At 48.5% G+C, this 23250-nt stretch overlaps 1 long non-coding RNA gene across 3 annotated transcripts in view; it reads right to left on the bottom strand.

Moving 5' to 3' along the window:
* Window positions 1-22711, bottom strand: part of LOC135453723 (uncharacterized) — a 44574-nt gene extending 21863 nt beyond the window's left edge. For 2 of the 3 annotated variants that reach the window (XR_010441934.1, XR_010441933.1), the window contains exons 1-3: window positions 8279-8324; window positions 7403-7505; window positions 6841-6916 (exon numbers count right to left, since the gene is read on the bottom strand). This is a non-coding gene — a long non-coding RNA (uncharacterized LOC135453723). Of the gene's footprint in view, window positions 1-6840; window positions 6917-7402; window positions 7506-8278; window positions 8325-22392 lie in introns of those variants that run through there. The other variant, XR_010441935.1, reaches the window with a different exon arrangement.
* Between the last annotated feature and the right edge of the window lie 539 nt (window positions 22712-23250).

The following is a 23250-nucleotide window of genomic DNA, read 5'->3' as shown; positions in this document are numbered from 1 at the left end:
AGGAGTCAGGAGGAATATTTCTGTCAGAACACAGCCAATATAACTTTTAAATGTCCTTGTTTATGGTCACAAAAACCTGCAAATTCGGGGGCCAGAGGTGCTTGTGTGTCCATCAAGAGAGCTGCAGCTGTTGGTTTGGCATCCCGAGCACGCTGGGGGCTCCTGCCAGGGCTAAAAGCAGCGAGCGCGGGCGGCGCCGCGATCCCCGCTCCGCACGTGTCCTGTGTGCTGACCATCCCTGCCCAGGCAGCCCGGGGAAAGGCTCTGCCTTCTCTGACACAATAATTGAACTCCATCTCCTAAGCACCAGGGGGAAAACCCAGCTGTAGGAACCACTGTCACAATGGGAAATGGAGATGGAGGTGAGTGCGGCCCTGTCTGCTTTAGCAAAAGGCCAGGATAAAAGATTCCTCTCTGGAAATATCTCAGCTGCAAAACCTAGACCCACATCCACAGAGGAAACTCACATAAAACTCTGACGTGTGACGGTGGTCACAGGGGTCTCAGGCTGAGGGAAGAGACGAGGATCTGACTCCGTGTTTCAGAAGGCTTGATTTATTATTTTATGATATATATTGCATTAAAACTATACTAAAAGAATAGAAGAAAAGGTTTCATCAGAAGGCTAGCTAAGCTAAGAATAGAACCAGAAAGAATGAAAACAAAGCTTCTGTCTTGGATAGAGAGTCCAAACCAGCTGACTGTGGTTGGCCATTAATTAGAAACAACCAAGATGAGCCAATCACAGATGCACCTGTTGCATTCCACAGCAGCAGATAACCATTGTTTACATTTTGTTTCCTGAGGCCTCCCAGCTTCTCAGGAGGAAAAAATCCTAAGGAAAGGATTTTCCATAAAAGTTGTTTGTGACAGATATGTTTTGCAGAGCTGTTTTTTGATGCAGCCTGCAGAGAACCCAGCTGGGGACACATCAGCACAGACTATAGATATCAGGGCAAGTGTCCCACCCAGGGCTGGCAAGCACTCAACAATGTTCACCCCTCCTCAAGCTGCCTATAGACAAATCTGTATAGCCCAGACTGGCACAGGCTTAAATTACAATGGAAAATACATTAGATACATCAAAATACCTGAAATGAAACCCCAGGGAATGCTGCCAGAAAGCAGCACTAAGAGAGCTGTAAAAGCACCCAATAAAGCAGTGCCTCCAGGCAGCATCCAGTAATGCCTTTATTGCAACACTTTTAATCTGAGCCTAGCCAGTCTCCCCACTAAAATATTGTTCCTGGGATTCAGCGTGTGGAGGGCAAGCAGGCACCTCTGCTAAGCTGCTTTCAAAAGTTAATACTGACAGATGACTGAGGGTATCTGCCAGCAATGCCACAGCAAAGTTCCAAATTGCTCCTGCTCCTCTGCACTCCTTTTCCACCACACTTGCTCAATATGCACCAGCATAATTTAGAAGAGTATTTGGCCAATGTGGTCAGAGATAATCTGAATTTACAAGATGCCCATGATAAGCACCTAGGCTAAAACTACTGATCTGTTTGGCTCACTGAGAACATCAGATCTTAAATGGAACAACAATGTCAGCAGAAAGGTCAAATGCGTCCCTGCTGTCCAAACAGGGCCCTCACAGGAACCTGCACTGCTGCTCTGAGGCCAGAGGAACCCAAGGACAGGGTTCAGAGCACCAGCCCAAATTCGGGGTTGGAGCAGTGTGCTGGTGCAGGTGAAGGCAGCCCAGCCCATGCTGCTCTCAGGCTTGGCTCAGTTTAACCAGACTTGGCTGAGTCCCCTGATGAGTCCAGTTTCAGACAGGTTTGATGGAGTGCAACCAGCCAAAGCTGGCAGAGCATACAGAGCTTGCCACCCAAGTGGAGTCCCCAGGGTGGGAAGGCAGGAGGGGAGGCTTGGGGGGGCTGCCAGGACCCCCTCACAGCCCCTCTGCTGCCTTGGAACACCAGCCAGGCTGCGACAATGACACCTCCATGCACTGAAACCTCCCAGAGGCTCTCCTCTCTCTCAAATGGTGATGTCCAACTTGCAACCACGTTCTCTGCCCTGTCCTGGAGTAGAGCCCTTGCTGTCCCCAGCAATGTCCCCACCCTGCCCAGCCCTGCAGTGGGTGCAGAAGCTGTCCTGGCACAGCCTCCCTGGCACACCCAGCCTGTCACTGCCGCAGGTAACCTGGAGCTCTTTGGGAAACACTGCTGGGACCTGCCAGCCTACCTGGAGCTCCTCTCTCCCAAAATTCCCAGCACTGCCACATCACCAGTTCCCTTGTGACACAAACACCTGCTTGTGCCCAGCTCCTTCACACAGGGGTGAAAGATGAGCTGGGTTTCCTCAGGAAGTGAGGAGTTCCTGCCTAAACTCTGGATACAACAGTCAGAATTAATTCAATTTTTACAGTCAAAACCACCTCACACACCAACTTGCCACTGCAGATACCCAGTCTCTCCACAGGCACATCTCTTCATCTCAACAAGAAGATTTTTTTGTTACCTGCATTCCTCATTCAGAAATCTCTCTGAAAAAAAAAATTAAAATTAAAAAGAAGTCCCTATTCATCTGCCTCAGAATCTGATGTATAAATTGAAATGTCACTTCAGAGGCCCTTGACAAAGCCATTCAGGAAGGAGGGCCCCAGCATTTGTGGCCTTTGCACCTGCTGCTTTTCCATTTTGGGAAGGGTTTAAGATGGCTGGAATAGCCAGTCTCTTCCCACCACCCCTGCATTCGAAAAGCTCCAAAAGTTCATCTGGGAATCACTCCCCCAAGAGGTGAATAATAGTTTAAATTCCTCAGGCTAGATTGTCTGGTGAGGGGATCCAAGTAAATCCCATTGACTTGTGGCACAATTTCCAGAAGAAGGGGAGAGCATCCCTACACCATAACCAGTGGTACAGGCAGGACCCATCCCATCCTTGAGCCCAAATGGTCTGGATATGATTTGCAATGGCACAAAAAGTGTAGAAACCACCATTAATAACCGTGCCAGGAGTGATGCTTTAGCCAAAAGTCATTTATACCTTTTTGCACAGCTTCTGGGCCTCAGTGTGAATAAAGCAAAGGAAGGCAACAGGAAACTCTGAGGGTTTGTGCTTGCAGGAAAGCAAACCACAAGTCATGTTTCAAACTGAGAATCTGGGGAATCCCACAACAGGTAAATAATTATTCAGTACCTCACCTGCTGGGCAGGGTTTTGCAAAGCAGCTGGGTTATTTCCATGGCCACACAGCTGCTGAAGGCTGGCCAAGCCAAGCCTGGGCAGGATAACCCAGCCCAGCCAGGGAAGGGCACTGCTGAGGGGCCAGACAGGAACCAATTTGTTTAGAGGTACAGAGCAATGGCAGCTTTGTGTGGGGATCCTGCCCTTTGTGCATCATCACACAAAGCAATTCCCCCAAGGGTTTGGGGCACAGGAGCCCCCTAGAGCTGCTGCAGGGACACTGAGGGACACAGCTCTCCCCTTCAGAGATAATCTCGCTCCCCAGGACTCCTCAGAGCACCTGGTGTGAGATGCAGGTGTGCAGTGCCCTGCCCATCACCACATCCCCTCAGCCCCTACAAACTCCACACCACAGCTCTGAGGCTGCTCCAGCCAGCCAGACCCCCCTGGCTCCACCGAGACACCTCCCTGCATTCCTCAGCATCTGGGAAGAAGCTCAGGTTTTCTTTCTATCCCAAGTGAATAGGGAATTCTTGACATTCCAGATCTGCATAAGAGAGTCCTGCTTCTAATGAAGTTTTTCTGCACTTCCCTTTCAATGTGGAGAGCCACAATCGACCTGAGCTGGCACCTTTCCAGCACTCTGGGCTATTAGCATTTCAAATTATAGGCAATTATGGATCTGGCCACCTTTGTATCTCACAACACTGGACCTGTTTTGTTCAGCTAATGGTGCCACCCTGTTGACTTTCAAGCAGGCTGGAGGGAATAAATTGCTGCAGTTTATTCCCATACAGCTGACATTCCCGCCATGCCATCACTCACAAGCAGGGATGTGAACATTAGAAATGTAACCCACCACCCCAGACAGCCTCAGACCTCAGAGGGAGCTGCTGGAGAGGAGACTTTCCACTTCAACACTCAGCACTGACACAAACTGCTGGCAGCAGGAGCCCCAAACCCCAGCTGATGGCTTACAGAGGTGAGTAACACTTTAATTTCTATTTTCATATTAACCATGTTCTCAGGATGTTTGATGCTTTTCAGAGGTGGGGAACAGAGGCAGGGATATGATTTTCCTTTTCAGAGAGCAGCATTCCCCTTGCTAGCACACCAAGCTCTGCTCTTACCTTTGGGCTCATCAAGGGTGGGGATTTGAGCATCCAGGCAAGCCAGGAGCTCCAAGCCCACAAATCCTTGGCTCAGCCCTGCTGCCTGCATCACTCTCTCTCACCTGGCACACAGAAATATTGTGCTTTCAGAGCAGGAGAGAACCCCACTGCCCACCAGGGAACCCCCGCAGGGGCACAAGGGGTGAAGCCACAAGGAGCTCTGCCCCCTCAAATGTCTCACTTCATTCTTGGGGTGCTCTGCAAGCAGCCAATCCACCAGTGCTCCATTCAGTGTCCTGAGGGCAGATGAAATGGTCCCCAGGACCCTCAGCTGTGGTGTGGGCTATGCTGGGCACAGGGCTCCACAGCCTGCTCCTAAACGTGGCTCATGGGCAGGGAAAGAGAAAAGAGCTCCAGGGGAAAAAGTGGCCAGAAATTATAACACAGCTTCTCAGTGGTGCCTTTTCAGAGCACTGAGAGCTGTAGGCAATGCAGGTAACCAGAACCACAGCAGTGGGATGTGGATTTAGCCTTTCCCCCTGTGCTCCACCCTGCAGCAGCTCAGGCTGCTCTGACTCTCTGCCAGCGCATCATCTACAGCCACAGAAGTTCAGGAGTTCCCTGTCCAGCCCTGTGCCACCAGAACACATCACTGGCTGCTCCTGTGCCACAGCCAAGGGGGACAGCCTGTCTGTGCCCCTGCAGCAGCACAGGGTGACCTCAGGCCATGGGCAGGGCTGGGCAGTGCCCTCCAGGAGCCACAGCCCAGCCCCAGAGCACAATCAGCACCTGGCCCAGGTCTGGATGTTGCCATCTCATCACAGGGGATCCATGCTGTTGTCTCCTGTCACAAAAGTTCCAAACCTTCTTGGTGTTTCTCGTGGGCAGTCCTCAGAGCACTGACTCTTCTTCACAAAGCAGCCACTGACTCCAGTTCCCCTCTCACCCAGCCACCACACTCTTGTACAGCACTCTTCTTCTCATTGCTTACAGCTGTGGCCTGGTAAAGTCAGGCCTGCTCCTAATCTTTGATAATTAACCCAGCTGCAACTCCTTAGGAGTGAGATTGTTTTCTACACTATCTTTATTTTCTTATATTCTATCCCCCTACACCTGTAGGCTTAATCCAGAGGGTTGTGGCAATGGCCAAGTGTGGATGGGAGTGTGGAGCCTCCAAAGGAGCTGCTGGGTCAAGGATTTCCTCAGCAGATCAGGGTGTGAGGCAAACTCTGCTCCTTGAAATGAACTTAATTCCCTTTGTTTTCTAAGTATCTTCCTTTTCATGTTTTTCTTTTTGGATTCATTAATTAGTAGGTTTGGGGTATCCAAGAACTTTGTCCCTAACACTGGTATCTCCTAGAGAAATCAATCTCTGTTGTTGCAAAAGGCACCAAGAAAATTGAGTGGTGTCCTCACTGCCTGAGAGAGGAATTTTGTCCACTTCCCACAATTAACAAGAACTGTAACTCTCCTCTACCTCTGCTGCTAATTTAACCTTTTATAACATTTCAAACCTAATTTATCATTTCAAACTCATTTACTGACCACTTCTCTAAGCAGAAGCAAACTTCTCATTTTTAGCAGGGAGGGCAGGCAGACACAAAGCTCTCCTGTGCCTCACATGCTTTTTATTGGCATTTCCTAATTTCCAAAGGTTGCACAGGGCAGGGGACAGCCCCTTGCTGGGTGCCAGGCCTGCAGCACAAAGCCACCCTGACATGGCTGTACTTGTGACAACTTCCCAATGCAGCTGGGTACACATTAAATCAGGCATTTTTTGATTTTGAGAGACTTTCCAATAATTAAGTCATTTCAATTGCTTGTGGGACACCTGAGCTGAATGTTGGCACATATGCTACCTCTGCCACTCTCCAGAAGACAGGAAATTAAAGTCCTTCTGTATTTTAGGAGTTTTCTACCCAGAAAGTTTGTGTTAGCTGCCAAAAAGAAGGCAATCCAAGCACACGCTGAGATCACTGCCTAGATGTGCTCTTGGCAGTTAGCATGATGTCTAGCAAAGGAACTTTTCACTGTAGAACACCTTTTCACAAGAGGGGAGCACAGGGAGTGTGACCAGGAAACTTTTTCAGCAGTGGCAAACACAAACAGGTAAAACATAAATGATTACAGGGTGAGAGAAACAGGTATTTAATTCCGTTTTAATTTTAAGTCCATTTCTTTAGAAGAGTGAGGCATTCTTTCCATGCCTCACTTTTCTAAAGAAATGGCATTAAAATCTGGGAGTTTGGGCACAGCATGGTCTATGGTTACAAATGTACAGCTCTGATTTATAATGAGCCAAGTGCAGGCTAAAATCAGGCCTGGCTGCTGGTGGCCTTTGGGTGGAAATGAACAGATTTGCTGCAGCCGAGCACTCGGGTTGCTCACAGCCCCAGAGTTTTGTATGACACCAGCTGCTTCCATATCAAATGCTGTCCCTGGAGTTAAAATTAGCCTGCTCCTATTTCTGGGGGGGTTTGGCTGTGCAGACACTGCCCATGGGCTGCTGGCTGTAAGCAGTCTCTGCCTGGCACCAGCTGGGCACTGGGGGTCTGTGGGAGCCCAAATCCCACAGAAATCATTGAAACCAACCTTTGCTCCTCCTTGGGCACGTGGCACTGTCACAGGAGGTGTTTGGAGAGCTTGGATGGCACAGTCTTGATGCCTGCTGGGCACAGACAATAACCATTAGAACTTATTTTTCATTCAAGAAACATCTGCGCAAGTTATTTAATTTTATGCAATCCTTTCTGCCAGCTCAATTTTCTGTGAAATGGCTTGGGGTTTGTAAAGTTATTTCCCTATAAAAGGCTGCCTTTGACTGTACAGTGACAGGTTAATTTAGGCAATTTGAACAATGATGTTTTGGGGAATTGGCACCTTTAACTGCTTCATAGTCTGCACCTCAGCTCTACACACAGGCTTCCAAACTACAGTGCTTGCAATATCCTGGTTATTTACACTTTTTAAATGCACAATTCATGCTCTGTGCAAAAGCTTCCAGACAGGAATAGTTTTATTTACCCCATTTTACAGTGCAAGAGGTAGGTGCCTGCTCTGAGTTTTGTGGTGATGCTGCAGCACATGCAGTAGGCTGTTCTCCCTGATTTGGTTATGTGGTGCATTCTGACTCCCAGTAGTTTTGGATAATTACCATGAGTCCTGCTGCTGAATCTGAGCTCTTGATGTAGACTGAAATCCTCTTTTAGATGCTGAAGCTGCCCCAGCTCCTCTGGTGAAGAAATCAGGGGTAGGACCTGCAAACAAGTATTTAAGAGGCCCCAGCTCTGCCCCACTGCACAGCAGCCTTCCAGCCTCTGCAAGGCCCTTGCAGAGGAAAAAAATTATTAAAAATGCCCTCCTTGTGTTGGTATCGCTGCACAGCACCCACAGCCTGCTCCAGCACCATTTGAGAGGGGCTTGAGGTTACTCTGCTGCTCAGGGGGCAGCAGAGGGAAGAGCTTGGGCAGGATCTGGCCAGAGACCCCAACCCTGTTCTCTCCTCCCACTCCCCACAACGCTGCACTGCATGGAGGGAGCCAGGTTACACATCCCTGATGCCCAGCAGCTGCTCCTGGGGCTCACAGGCTCACAAACCCCCCAACTCCTGGGGGAACCCCAACACTGCTGAGTGCCTCTGGAAAGGCACCTCTGGCCAGAACCCTGCACCGCCACCACAGGGACACGGCATCACCTCTCAGCAGCCCAGACAGACAATTCTCTGACCAGTGGGCTAAAAACATCTCCTGGAGTGTCAGGGAAACCAGAAACCAGAGAGCTTTAAATAGCACCCCTCGCAGCACCCAGGCTCCAGGGGGCTCTGGGCTCCTGGCTGACTGTGCTGGTTCAGATCTCACCCCTGACTCTGCTTTGGAGGGGCTGGCACTGTCTGTCCCAGGGTGAGCAGGGCTGATGGAGATGAGCTGGGACCGGATCTCTGGGCCACAATTCACTGAGGCCACAGCTGAGAGGTGATGTCTTATATATCAAGAGTTCTATGCTAAGGTTCCATATCTCCAGAGTTTCATACCTCCTCGATGTTTCTCATAGGCTGCTCCCCTGAGCACTGGCTCCTTCTTCCTCAGAGCACAGCCAACAACTGCAGCTCCCACCAATCCACCCTTTTAAAACACCGTTCTTATTTGCTACAGCTGTGGCCCATTAACATCAGACCTGCTCCTAATCTTTTAGCAATTGGTTCAGCGGCAAGTCTTTAGGGGATAACATTACATTCTATACCACCTTCATTTACCCATACTGCATCCCCCTAAAGAGAGGTGATGGAGGTGTCTGTGCACAGCTCCCCTGCCTGGGGCACTGCTGGGAGCAGTTCCCATGGACCACTGTCACTGCCTGCCCTCACTGCAGCCTCCTACAGCAGCAGCACAGGCAGCTCAGGAGCCTGACGTGCCCTGGGACACAGATCTGACATTTCAGCAGGCTCAGGAGCTTTGTTCATCTCTGGATCTGCCAGCTTTGATGATTTCAGGTTTACAGGCAGCAGCATCAGAGCACCAGTCAGTAACCACTCGAGGGACACCTGTGTGACAGGAGATGACAGCAGCTACAGCAGGCACGTGCTGCTTTGCATAGCACTGGGGAGAAAAATGTTATGCAGGCGCTGCAAAAGCTACCCCACATTCCTATTTGCATCTGAGTGCAACAGAGCTGCTGCTGTCACTCTGGAGACATCCCATTTGAATGTGTTCCCATCTGAGGACACACTTTCCTTTTATCCCCATGCAAATGAAATCAGCTAAGTAAAATCATGATGTTTGGGGACAGAAAAGGCTTTTTCTCCATTTTGGTAATTACTACTATAGCAAAGACATCCTGTGCTACAGGGTGCTGTAGCAGTTGCAATTCCTGCAGTGCTGTTCACAAAAATTCCTTCTTCCTGAAGGAGGGACATGTAACAGGTGTGGTCTGGGGCCAGTGGAGATCAGAACTCGCTGCAGAAAATGCAAAGTAAGGGTACAGCCAGGGCAGCAGAGTCATCCCTGGGGCTCTGGATAGCAAAGCCATGAGTCACACTTACTGCACTGGTCACACAATTCCCATCTCCTCAGCCTGCTGCAATGAGAGCCACCTCCTTGGAAGGTGTGCCCCACACGGAGCATGGGGCAGGACAGGCTCCTTCCCTCCTCTCTGGCCCTGCTAACCTGATCCTCCCTCTGACGTGCAGCAGAGTCACTGGGCTGTGCTGGGGAGGTCGCCATGCACTGCCTGAGCAGTGCATGGCACAACTTCTACCTTAAAATAAAACACTGTGAGTTTTTTTTATGGCTGAGGATCTATAGCAAATGCAGGGCAACCCGATGAAGAGGAGAAAGACAAGGTGGATTCCATTGACATCAGAAGGCAAATTAATTACTTTATTGTACTATATTATTCTATGCTATACTACAGTACATCTAAAATGAATCTGCCAAGCACTCAACTGACCAGAATTTCGTGACTGTCAGTCCCACCACACAGACCTGGATCCAAGTGGCCAGTGAATCAAAACTCTCACACCAGACTCCAATCAGCAATTCCCTTCAGGTAAACAATCTTCCACAATGCATTCCACTTCTGCACAAACACAGGCACAGCAAATGAGATAAGAATTGGTTTTTCTTTCTCATCTGCTCGCTGCAATTCCCAGAAAATATCCTTGGGAAGTTGTGCCTTGCTTTTCTCAGTGAAGAGAAATGCAGCCACAAGGCTCTGCTGCATCAGCATCCTGTGGGAATGGGAATGACACCCTGCAGCAGTGTGCAGGGACAGGCAGGGCTGGGATGGGATCGATGCCCTCCCGCACAGGCAGGATGTGCACCAGGAGCCGACCCCAGCACGGGGCTGGATGGCTCAGAGCTGTGCCCTGCCCTGCCCCAGGGCACCCACTCACACTAACTCTGAGTTCTTAGGGAGCAGGAATCCTGGAGAATGAGACACTGTGGGTGTTCCCTTGCAGCTTTCAGGAAAGAATTCCATCTAGCTTTGTTACAGCATCCTAACTGCAGAGACAGCCTTCACAGGTTCTTGAAGCAACATTCTTTCCATGGCACATAGGATTCACACAGGGAGCCCTCAGCTTCCACAAACACAGCCTCAGGCATGTGCCTGCACCATGGGAATGCCAAAGATGCAGCACAGAGCAGCAGGCACAGGATGCCCAGAGACTGCCCAAGTGCTGCTGCCTGCATTCACACCTGCACATCCTCTGCAGGTCACAGCCACGGGCACAGAGCCTTCATCCCAGGGCCTGCAGCTTCACATGTCAGGCAGTCTGGGCTCAAAATCCTCCTACAGCTCTGTAATGCTCTGGCATGCAATGAAGTGGGGCAGGGCCGGGTTTTCTTACAGGGAAGAAAGGAAGGAAATTAGCAGGATTTCTGTTTGACACGAATATACTTTAACAAGTATGGAGCCTCATGACTTCAAGTGGAAGCTTAGCATCTCTTAAAATAAGCTCGAAGCGTCTTTTAATGTCGGTGCTTAAAAGGGGATTTAGTCACTTGGTTCTAGGAACTCCAGTTTGACTCAAGTGTCCAATATCTGTCAGCAGTTCAGCTGTTATCCAAATAAGGGGAGGGAAAGCCAGGATTTTCCAGCCCTGAGAAACAGCTGTGCTCAGAGGAGGCATGCAGCACGAGGGATAAAATTAATTCCCCTCAGCCCTGGGGTGTGAGCGTGTCCCAGGTGCTGGATGAGGCCCTGGTGTGAGAGCCCTCCCAGCCTGTCCCTCTCGCTAGGCGGCCCCCGAGCCCTGCCAGGGCCCTGCTCTGCCCCAAGCACCTCCAGGCAACCAAAAGGAGATTTGAGTGGGCAGATATTGAGATCCCATCTCTTCACACTGCTCTTGGAGTGGGACACGTGCCTGTGAGCACAAGCACCCTGGGTATGTGCACACCTGCACCCACATGCAATACAGCACCATGTGAGCCACACACTGGGTGTGTTTGTTCACCATCTCATTGGGGACCTGCCTTAACCAGTTCCAAAATTAAGCTTTCCACTGTGCTCTTTCCTATATTGAAGTTATTGTTCAAATGGCATTACATTCTGAGAGCTGATGCTCTTTTCTCTGCACCACTTGCTCTGTAATATGGACAGACCCAGCTTAAACTTAGCAGTGGCTTTGAAGCATGAAACCCAGGACACTCATTCCAGCTGCCATGCTGGTGTCCGTGCTTGACAGTCCTTGCTAATTCCAGAGGGAGCCTGTCCTTGAAAGCCAGCACAGCTTTCTGCCCTTCCCAAACGTGTATGGAAATGTCCACAGGAGTGCCAGACACAACTTTGAGATGCAAATCTCCAACCTGTTTCATGGCAGGCATTAAAAGCTGAATTCACAGAAAACAAGCCTCTGAAATTGTGCTCTTCGGTGCTAACTGTTCAGAAAATATGCCAAAAATAAAAGAGGTCTTTGAGACATACTCAGCTGCATTTCCACAATTTAGAAAAAACTCTCAGCAAGCTTCACATCCAACCAGGATTCTGCAGTTTCTGTGAATAACTCATCAATGGCTACAATAACCTCTTTCAGCTATTTGATTATTTTCTGAATATCCCAGCTGACACAAGCCTGCCCTACTCCCCACCTGATGAGCAGTGATTTTAAGAAATTGTTCCACAAATCACAACAGTCTCTGCAGTCCAACTGATCCTCTCAGGATTCTTGGAGCGTAGAAAGAGAAGCAAATAAAATCACTCTTTTCTCACTTCCTACTGGAGTCTCATTATTCACACCCCAGGAGCAACAGAGAAGCCACTTTATAATAACACATTCACACCACTGAGGGGCTCACAACTAGAGAGCTCACTACGAAGTGGTGATAGCCATATGGCACAGAAGAAATACAGCTCCAGACTGAGCTTTCTGCAGCCCACTGCCACTGGGACAGCCTCGTTCTCTGCAGACTTATTCATATCTCTGTTAAGCCCTAGAGTAGTGCCACAAGACACCCAAGAGTCTGGCACACCCTCACAAAGCTTGAACACCTCTGTGAAAATGAGTAGCACCATCAGGTACGTGCAGATGGTTTGCAAAATGCAGCATTTCCAAAGTGATTGGAAGTTGCTATCCTGTGTATCTACTCAAGACTGCTTTTCAAATAAAAGACAAGCTGGTACATCAGTGTGGTGTTGCAGTTTAGCTCTGCCTCACTCCTAAGTGTAAATTTTCAATGTGCTCCTCCCCTCTCCACACTCTTTGCAATGCAGTGTATTTCAGATCCAGCAGATGCTCGTCTTGTTCCTAAAACAGACTTAATGTGTTTTCCATGATCTAAACACCTGGCAAAAGGGCTCTGTGCAGATTTAATACTTTCCTAGCCCCATGTTAAATTTGTCCCAGTGTTGCCCATAGCATAATTCTGCAGCCATGTCAGCTATTCAGGTAATGCCAGAGCGTCGTCGTCACGGTTTGTGTCAACAGCATGATCTGGATGTACCTTGTAATCATCCTGGTGTTGGGTTGCAAAGGTCCTTGGACTCTTCATTTGGCTGACTCTAATTCTGTCCCCTTCACAAAGATCTAGAGTTACACTAAGTAAAGGTTGACATTTACATGAGACACCAGGACTGCTAGAGTGACTCACCAAGGTAAAACCTTGGCTAGATATTCTTTCAAGGGTGTAAATTGTAGGGTGATGACTCTTCACAGACTAGTAACATCACAGAATGGTTTGGGTTGGAAAGGGTTTTGAAGACCATCTCAACTCCCTTGCCATGGGCAGGGACTCCTTCCACTATCCCAGGTTGCTCCAAGCTTCATCCAGCCTGGCCTTGGACACTTCCAGGGATGGGGCAGCCACAACTTCTCTGGGCACCCTGAGCCAGGGCCTCACCACCCTCACAGGGAACAAGGTCTGCTAACCTGCTATAGAAAACCTCTCTGCTTAGCAAGGCAAACACAGGCAGAGGGGCAGGTCACACTCAGAGCTCCTCAGATGTGGGATCAGGAGCTCAGAAGTCTGAGAACTGACAGCTACAGAAGCCAGGAGCATCACTCATAAGGAAAAGGAGATGTGCCAGAGAGAAAACAGATCCCTCAGAGTGACCTTCCAGCATTTTCTTGGAAGCTGAATGACCTCCTCTCATTTGTACTGCTGAGTTGGACTGCCACACACACAGGACAGCTTTGGCCTCCTACAGAAGCCCACAATTTCAACCACGTGAAACCAATTAGCAGTGGCAGAGCTTGTCAGCATTGCAGCCAGTGCCCAAATGCTCTCAGGGCATTTACTCTCCCAAATACACTCTGCCCTTTAAAGCAGCACCAGCCATCACGTTCAGCAGTCTTGAGAGTCTCCTGATTTACTAAATATCCTCAGCCCTCAGGTCTCAATCAAAACCAGGCTAAAGCAGTGGCTGTCCCAGCACTGAAGCTCATAAGCCTTTTATCTGTTCCCATGAACTCTCCTTTACCTAAACCTAATATTAACAGTGAGATCCAACACACTCATGGGAAGCAAACTGTGCAACAGAGGGACCACACAAGAAGAGGTGAGAACAGAGCATCCAACGTGAGCCATGTGTGTGAAGGATGGGTTTGTCTACAAACAGAGGTGCTGCCAGCAACGTGGATTTCAAGGATGGCTTCTGCTTTTTAGTACACACCTGCAGCAGCCAAGAACAAGCAGAATTCCCAGTGATGGGGTCTTCACTCAGCTGAACTGACAGGATCTGCCCTGATGAGAAGTTACCCCAGCCTTTCTCAAGCTCTGGCAGCTGCAGCAGCCCACGCAGAGCTGCCTGCATTTGCTGTGGGAACACTGGCTGCCTGGTATGTCACAGGGCATCAGGCCAGGCACACGCACAGCCCTGACAGCACCATCCCTTGGCCATGGTCTCTGCCACGTCAGGAGCTCTTAGCAGCAGTGGATCTGATGCCACGCAACCCAGGAACTGTCTTGAGCACAAACGCATGAGCTGCTGCTATTCCTGCTTGGTGCTAAAGTTCAGCCTCTTTCATCATACTGGAAACTTGTCAGGAGCTGCTCTTATCCAGTTCAGTAGAGCAGCCTCTCTCCAAGACCTTGCCCCAGACACAGTGTGTGCAATGCCTCCTTCAGCACTTCCCTGATCCCACACCACAGATGGCCAAGTCCCCTCTGTCAGGGGAACCTCTGTGCTCTCTGCTTCTGTGCATGTTTTGTGTGAGCTCAGACTGATCATGGACTTGGAAACAGAGTGGAACATGAAGAGTGGTGGCAGTTCTGAGGATAATGAAGTATTTTGTTGTGCAGAAAAAGAAGAGGCAATGATCCTCCAATGCAGTTTTGTTAATGGTGTCTCAGGTGCATGGGACACTCTTTAAAACAGATATATCAGTCCAGGAACTCCTTTCACAATCTGAACATATCTGATTTTTCATCACCCTTTTTCTTTGGAGGCAAAATAGAGAAAGCCCAAATCATCCAGTATTCCAGGTCGTGAAAACTGGCTATACCAAGTGTTACCTGATAGACTGGAAAGCAGCACCACGGGAATCTGTGGTGGAGTCCAGCCAGGATTGGTTTGCAGTGGGAACCCAGGGCAACTCAAAAACATTCCCAGGCCCTGCTCCCACATCCAAGGGTTTGGGATTATCCAGCAGCCCTTGCATCACAGCTCAGCCCTGTTGATGGCCTCATGCTATAACCTTGGACAGGAGCCATCCATGTAACTTGGGTCTTTTATAGAGGTCTATACCAATAATTTTGTTGCAGTGTCTCCATGTTCTGGAGGTGACGTGAGCCCACTCTCAAATACTCAGGACACTTCTGTTTCCTCTGTGTGACCCCAAACAGCCCATGTCCAGTTCATCAAACAGTCACTGCTGTGCTGTAAGGAAAAGGAGGTGGCTCTAAACACACTGCTTTCTGTTTGTCTCTGCAGGTTCTCAGGGTCAATCCGAAGGCTAAGCCTCCTTGCAAGTCCCAGCATCCTGTCAGGGCCAGAGGAATGTCACAGTAAGTGATCCAAATATTATTGGATCAAGTATTCTCAGCCTCCTAAAGCCTCTGACTCTGTCCTGCCCTGTTTTTTTTTTCCCCACACACTAGGTAAAAGCAGAGAGCCACCAGTGTTTTTCTGTCCATTGGCTCCTCAGCCAGTGCAGTCTCTCACAACCATTCAGTTCACCAGAGTTACACCAATTTAACTCAGCCTTATCTACTGACACTCAAAGAGCAGCTTACACATGTTTTAAATTATTATTTACAGCATCCTAGAAATATTTTGCAAGGATCAGCTCAGGCTCATCTTAAGCAAGAGTCTAAGAGGCAAAGGTCAGCATGAATATCAAGGACCCTAAGCCCTGGAAAATGGTTTTCTGGTTTAGAACATTTCCTGGTCAGAATTGCCAGGAACTGATGGAGCAGGTGACAGGGCTGGAAATGCCCAAGGGGCTGTCACAGTTACACTTCAAAGATTCACTTCAGGACAGAGAGTTAGAGCACAAATGTGGCCAAGAGCTGGGGAAGCCAGAGCACCTAGAGACACATTCACATCTTAACCAAGGCTGGGAGGGAAAGAGATGAAAACATGGATTATTTCAAATATAAGGTTGTAAAAAAAAGCCAGTGTCATTGCAAAACAAGCCCCAAGCACTTCAGTTGCAGCACTTCAGAATGTGCATTCATATGCAAGACACATGGTTCCAAAGCTGAATGAGACAGAGATGAGAGCAGATCAACACTCCACCATGGAACAAGGACATATCTGGCACTGCAAATATTTAATTACCTCAAAACTGCCTTTCTTGCTTAATCAGAGGCCTTACTGGAACTTCTGTGGCAGCTGAGCTTTAACAGACGATGTCAGGACAGTAGAAAAATCCTGCTCATTTCTCTATGTTCAGCCTCACTGTAGCAACCACAGACATGACCCAAGGCAGGGGGTGCCAGACCTGGGACCAGCTAAACCAGGCCAGGCTCTTGTGGAAGGGAGCAGCTCTGGCAGCAGCACTGATCTTCACACAGAGGCTGCAAGATGTGGGCAATTAATTGGCTTAAAGCTCTGAGCAGCATTTACTGGTCATCAGCTCCTCTTCCCACTCACTTGGTGTCTGCAGACAGGGAATTGTTTCCTTTTAAGCACCTGAGTGGAGGAGACTCTCCATGGGGTATTTCCTAGCCCAGAACGTGAACAACAGATAAAACACCCTGAATCTTCTTCTCCTTCAAAGGAAAGTGCCAGCAACACAGCTAGGTTTCTGCATGTGAAAAACTCAATCTATAAAAATCTCTTTGCCGTCTAGATGCAGAGTCCCTCGCTGAGCCTGTCTGGGTCTGCCTATGGAACCACACCTGTGTTTACAAAGGTAAAGAGCACAAGAACAACGCAACCCATCCTGCAACTCCCAGCATTAGATTTTGCATTTTCTTTTTCCATCAGAAGGTATTGCTAGGCTGGAATATTGGTTCATTTACAATTCAAAAAAGCTAGCATACTTCCTCAGTGATGTTATCAAACTAACATCTTAATTGGTAAACGATCCAGACAGAGCCACTTACAGGAATTAATCTCATTTACTTCCTGCAAAGGAGGCTGAAGTGGGAACCTCACATTGTAACAACCCTTATCATGTTGCATCCAGTGGAATAGAAGCTTTTCCTGTATTTGTATCTTATTTAAATGCACAAACAAGGCTTTAATGAGTATTGGAAAAAAAATTCCACTCACAACCCACTGCAAATGCATTTAGAATTCAGACAACTGTTGTAATAAAACTGAAAATACAGGTGGGACCATCTTCCTCCCTGAAGGGTGTATCATGTCCTAATAAATGCCTCAGTGGGGAAATATTTATATGGGGAAATGCTTATATCAGACATTTAACACAAATATTTTCTCCTCCAGGGTCTACAAAACATAAGGGCCAGCAAGGGCCAGCTGGTGGTGTTTGAGTGCCGTGTCCACTCCACTCCCCCCCTGCAGGTTCACTGGTACAGGGAGTACGACCAGATCCTGGACTCTGCAGATTTCCGAACCCTGAGGAAAAGTAGGTGCTGCTGCAGCTCCTCGTGCACAGATATTGTTCTGGGACAGAGGCAGGATGGGAATGAGAACTGCTATAAACCCAGGAGATGTTGATAGGAGCAGAGTTTACAGTATCAGATGGCCCCAAGTCACAGGATGCTGCACAATCTGCTCTTCCCCTGGCACTGCCTGAGTGGGTCAGGCCCAGCAGGGGCAGATTCCAGGCTGTTGGTTATTGATGACAGCCCTGCTGAACCATGGGGACACTGCTGCCATGTGCTAGAACTGCTGACGAACATGGGGGGGAAAGGCAAAACCTCATTTCAAACCAGTTCTTATACTCCCAAGCACAAGGTCAGAGCTCCAGAGGGCCAAACCCACAGCAGCCAACTCCAAATTCAGTGGAGCTCTTTGTGCATCACCTCAGTGGAGCTCTCTGTGCATCACCTCTGTGGAGACCTGTTTGTACCAAGGTTCCCCAGCCACACCTGAGCTTTCCCTACCCACATGCCATTCCTTGTAATGGACAGAAAGGAGAGGGTTCCCTTGTGACCAGGGTGACAGCTGAGGTGGGGAAGGGAGTGAGGGATGAAGGGTTTGGGTTTTTTTTCCATGCTGACATTATAATAATTGAAGTTCTTTCTCTCTTATCTTGAGCAGAGGCTTGTTCATCAGCAGTTCCTGGTAAGTACACTGCGCATATTTTTTGTTAGACTCCTCACCACACTCAGTATTTCCCACCTCATCCAAAATAAAACAAAAATGTCCAAAGGTAGCCAGAAGACAAAAGTCAGTCAGGCCAAGAGCTTTCAAGTTCTTATTTTTGCTGCAAGCACCCTGATTTTTTTCCACAACACTTGGAAAAAGGTATCAATCCTTTTACATTCAGCCAACGAAGAGTACCTTGTGCTAAGAGAAAGCATATCTACCATTCTGACCTATAATATTTTAAACCTGCACATGAAATGACAATTTAGAAAAAAAAAACAAAACCAAAATAAAACCACCAACAAACAAACATAACCAACTAAAAAATCAAAACCAATACACCACAAAAATATGCTTTGTTTCATTAATGTCACAGGAAGTCTCTTCTTTAATCTTTCTCCTTCTAAACCCCTTGACTTCCCATGCCCTCTACATCATTTTTTGCACTAGTGCCAATCCCCACCTCTAAGTAAAGAGTCATGTAAAGAGCAGCTCCTACAGGTTAACATTTGCCTCTTGTGCTACAACATCATACCTGAATCTTATTTCAGAGGAAGTCTGCACCCTGGTTATTACAGAAGCTTTCCCAGAAGACTCTGGAATATTTAAATGTGTAGCTGAAAATGAATTTGGGTCTGCAGCATCCAGTGCACATCTCTCTGTTTCCCCAGGTAAGCACATGGATTTCTGTGTTGAGCAACTAAGCACAAAAGAATTTGCTGCTGCCCAGCATCAGGCAGAATCACAGATATCTCCCAAGCAGAAGCCAGACCCAAACAATTTTGTAGGCTCAAGAGAAGAGAAATGCCCAAAAAAAAAGCATTCTGCTTGCGTAGCTCTTAGAGCTGGACGCAGATTGTTCTGTGTTTGTGCTTTTGGTCTCTCTTCTTCTTGGGTCAAGGATGACAAGGTGGAGCTGCTGTTTGCTCTCTCAGAGGGGTCTCATCCCTGAGCTTCATCCCTCCAGGGATTCCAGCCTGGCCAACACATTGGCTGTGTCTATACCTTGTTTATGGTTCCACCTGAGCTGTTTGGCTCTGCAACCAGCACAGCCCCTGGCATGTGCCCAGAGCTCCCCAGCCCTGCCAGAGCCAGGTTTGGCTCGTGCTGGTTTCAGTCTGTGCAGAGCACAATGAGCCTCATCCTCCTGCTCAGACATTCCAGTTCCCCATCCCACTGCTGCCCTGGTGAGCCACCACTGCTCCTACCTGACCTGGGGACAATTCTGCTGCCCTGGTGAGCCACCACTGCTCCCTACCTGACCTGGGACAATTCCACTGCCCTGGTGAGCCACCACTGCTCCCTGTCTGACATGGGGACAATTCTGCTGCCCTGGTGAGCCACCACTGCTCCTACCTGACCTGGGGACAATTCTGCTTCTACTGCCCTGGTGAGCCACCACTGCTCCCACCTGACCTAATTCTACTGCCCTGGTGAGCCACCACTGCTCCTACCTGACCTGGGGCCAATTCTGCTGCCCTGGTGAGCCACCACTGCTCCCTGTCTGACATGGGGACAATTCTGCTGCCCTGGTGAGCCACCACTGCTCCCTACCTGACCTGGGACAATTCCACTGCCCTGGTGAGCCACCATTGCTCCTACCTGATCTGGCGATAATTCCACTGCCTTGGTGAGCCACTACTGCTCCTGTCTGACATGGGGACAATTCTGCTGCCCTGGTGAGCCACCACTGCTCCTACCTGACCTGGGGACAATTCTGCTTCTACTGCCCTGGTGAGCCACCACTGCTCCCTACCTGACCTGGGACAATTCCACTGCCCTGATGAGCCACCATTGCTCCTACCTGACCTAATTCTACTGCCCTGGTGAGCCACCACTGCTCCCTACCTGACCTAATTCTGCTGCCCTGGTGAGCCACCACTGCTCCCTACCTGACCTGGGACAATTCCACTGCCCTGGTGAGCCACCATTGCTCCTACCTGACCTAATTCTACTGCCCTGGTGAGCCACCACTGCTCCTACCTGACATGGGGACAATTCCACTTGCAGGAGCCAAGGAGCTGGACAGCTTTGGTGGTGCTGCCCCCAGGCCAGCTGTGCAGGTCTCCATGAAGAGGCCCAGCTTCCCCAGGAGCAGCCAGGCAGGGGCCAAGGAGCGTGGGGCAGCTGCTGTGCCCTCCTACAGCCCCGAGAGCCCCGGGCTGGGCCCTGCAGCCTCCAGCCTGGGCCAGAAGAGCTCCAAGAGCCAGGCTGAGGAGCTCCATGGGGCTTACGAGAACTCACCTCGGGCTTCACCTCTGAGGTAAGAGAGAGAAATTCACAGCCCTGGGCCAGGTGTGTGCAGCACTTGGGGCATGAGTGCCCAGGGATCCCAGCTCCACACTGCAGTGAGCCTGACAGGGACCTGGCACAGCCTGAGCTGTTTGCCTGGTGACAATGACAATGTGCAGCACCAGCCTGGCAGTCACAGCCCAAGCTCCATTTGACCAAGGGTATGACCCCCTAAAGCATCAGGAGTTGTTTGCAGGAGTTATGTCTGTGTGTAACCTAAAAGCATCACTCCAAATAGTTGTCCTCTAGGAGACCTTTGGCTCCACAGCAGGGCATGAGGCAGAGATCACAGTACCTGGGGAATCCTAAGGTACAATTCTGCTGCCACCACCTTCCTTGGTGGCCTTGGCCAAGTGGCATCACCTCATGTTTCTGTTTCCTATTCTGGAAGACAGCAATAAACTTGAGATCCTGTAAGCATGGTGCAGACAGGGATTGCAAAGCACTCTGTGGAGGAAAAGCACTGAGCCAGTGACCCACTGCATGGAAGGGAAACTGTCCCATGCCATGGCAGGACACTCCCCACTCAGGAGATGGAGATCTTACCCCAGTAATTCAGTATTTCATTTTATAACAAGACTTGATTCAATTTCCATCCCAAATGCAGCTCTCAAGTCACTGTGCACTTATTGCATTATCAGTTCTCCTGTTTGATTGCTCCAGAGAAGCAAATCAGGTTGGAAAGCATGGATTGGTGACATCATCCCCATCTCTGGAGGGCTTCTCAGGGGTTATAGACATAGTGATGGCCTGGAATGGTGACAGCTCAGCCCTCCAAGCCCAGCAGAGGATTCCCTCGGTGTGTCAGGGACAGGGAGAGCTGTGTGGGGCAGAGGTGTGCCTGCTCTCCCAGCTGAGTGCCAGCCTGCAGCTGCAGGGATCCTGTTACAGGCCGTGGAAAGGCTGTCCCTGACACACACCATTCCCTGCATGAGAGATTATTTTTGGATGTACTCAGCCATTTTAACTAAACCAGTTATTTTAACAATTCTCAACAGCCCCCTTCAAATTTTAGCACGGGAGAGATCATATTTCAGTACAGATGTCTCCATGAAGTAGAGTTACTTTTTTGCTAAATCACAAGGTAAAAATGGTTTTTCTTCAATAACCAACATGCAGATCATTAAGAGGAAGCTCTCAGTTTGGCTTCAAGCCCTTCTATGAAATCCAGGCTTGCCCAGAAAAATCAGCTGGGACCCTAAGCAGACCTTAATGCATAAAGGAATTTACCTTGCCATCAAAATCAGCTATGTAATAGCTTTTTAGAATGTAGGTAACATAAGTGTGTGTATAAATAAATATATATATATATATATATATAAAAATGTAAACAAAAGATACTACCTAGTCCAGGCTTTGGACACATCTCAAAATACAGCAAGAAACTATTACAATTTCTAGATATACCTGTCTATGAGAATTTAAGTGCCTTTAAATCCCACAGACACACTGCCAGATGCTTTGAAACATCATTATAGATGTGACTCAGCATTGTAAATGTTGCTGTTACCTCAAACTCAGCAATCATGGCTAATGGCTGGCTGTAAAATAACTGTCTTGTTAGTCAGATTTAGGATATAATTCCCTCATGTAGTGAATGTGGTTGCAACTGTATTACCAAAGGCAGATACCAACAAAGGCAGTGATGACAGAATAAAGCCATTACTGGGAATAGCTGTAAAATTAATGAAATCCTTGTACGCATATTCTCCCAATTATTGCCTAGCAACAGGAACTACAAAAGCCAGAAAATGCAATTCAAGACTGTCACTACCAGCTACTCCTTTCTGAGCCCTTTACACCTGCATCTTGCAGTGTCCCCAACAGCCTTGAAGCAGAATAAAACCATTGCTGATTACTAACTTCATTAAAGAAACTCAATCCAAGCCAAAGAAGAGGCTTCAGGCACTAATATACTGCCAGGTATTTTAGTATTCACTTTTAAGTATCTTAATTAATAAGCAACAGATCCTTAACTCTTTTTCTATGCATTTTTGCGATATGACTCAGGCAGTGAGGAGAGAGAACCCAATCAGAAGCAGCAGGGCACCATTCTTAGAGAGTAAACTGAAGCAGGACAGAAAATCTGATTTCTGACACCTCGCAGCGCTGGCCGCGGTGCTATTGAGTTACTTGGCACAGAGATGAGATTTATTCCTCTGCCTTCATCAGTTCAGCTTCCAGATCTCTCACCTTTTTTCCTGCCTTCTGGATGTCGCGGTTTCCTGTTCCTTCTCTCTCACACAGGCTGTCCCGGCTGTGTCCACTCTTTTAAGTGTGTAAAACTCTCCTTGAGCTGATGCCTCGCAGCTGATTTTAGTGCTAAGTTGAGGTTGGTGGGAAGCCAGGGAGTCTGAGCACGGAGCCTGCCCTTTACAGCTCCCTGCAGGGCAGTGATCGTGACCCGGGTACCTTTTCTCAAGTACTCCCCTCTCTCTGTGCAAACCACCTCTTTTTCATTATTTTCCGCTTCTTTTTTTTCTTTTTCTTTTTTACTTATGAGCAAACGACCTTTCAGGCAAGTAGGGACGCATTCCCTCCCTTAATCAGTTTCATGCGCTGAATTTATATAAATTAGCACTCAATTAACACCTGCTCTGTAGTTTTCGTTCACAAACGATGTTTAAACACCAACACCAGAGGTGGATTAACCTCGCGAAGATCTCTGTGCTGACAGACTCAAGACAAGGAGATGGAGCAGCTGAGAGCCAGCACGCAGCGGAACTTTGGGGCTTGGGGTGATTTTAAACAATAAGCCATAAACTTATATGCCAAAAGTATATTTGGCATATACTTATGCCGAAGTATAATTAAGATATTTAAAACACTCTAATGTTAATTTAAGATGTAATTAGGCATTGAAGCCGGTGATGAAAGGGATATGAATCACCTCACCTGCCAGCAGGACCTGCTGCTGTTCTGGTGAAAACACCACAGCTGCGTTTTTTCATCCATTCAAATAGATGAAAAATTGCAGATGTAAGAGATGTAATAACAAACACAAACAGCAAAATATTAAATAGATGTGATAACACAATAGATGTAAAATAG

The sequence above is a fragment of the Zonotrichia leucophrys genome, chromosome 13 (assembly GCF_028769735.1).
Source record: "Zonotrichia leucophrys gambelii isolate GWCS_2022_RI chromosome 13, RI_Zleu_2.0, whole genome shotgun sequence".
Taxonomy (NCBI): Eukaryota; Metazoa; Chordata; class Aves; order Passeriformes; family Passerellidae; genus Zonotrichia; species Zonotrichia leucophrys.
The sequence above is the reverse complement of the archived record's forward strand: the minus strand, read 5'-3'. Positions and strand labels throughout refer to the sequence as shown.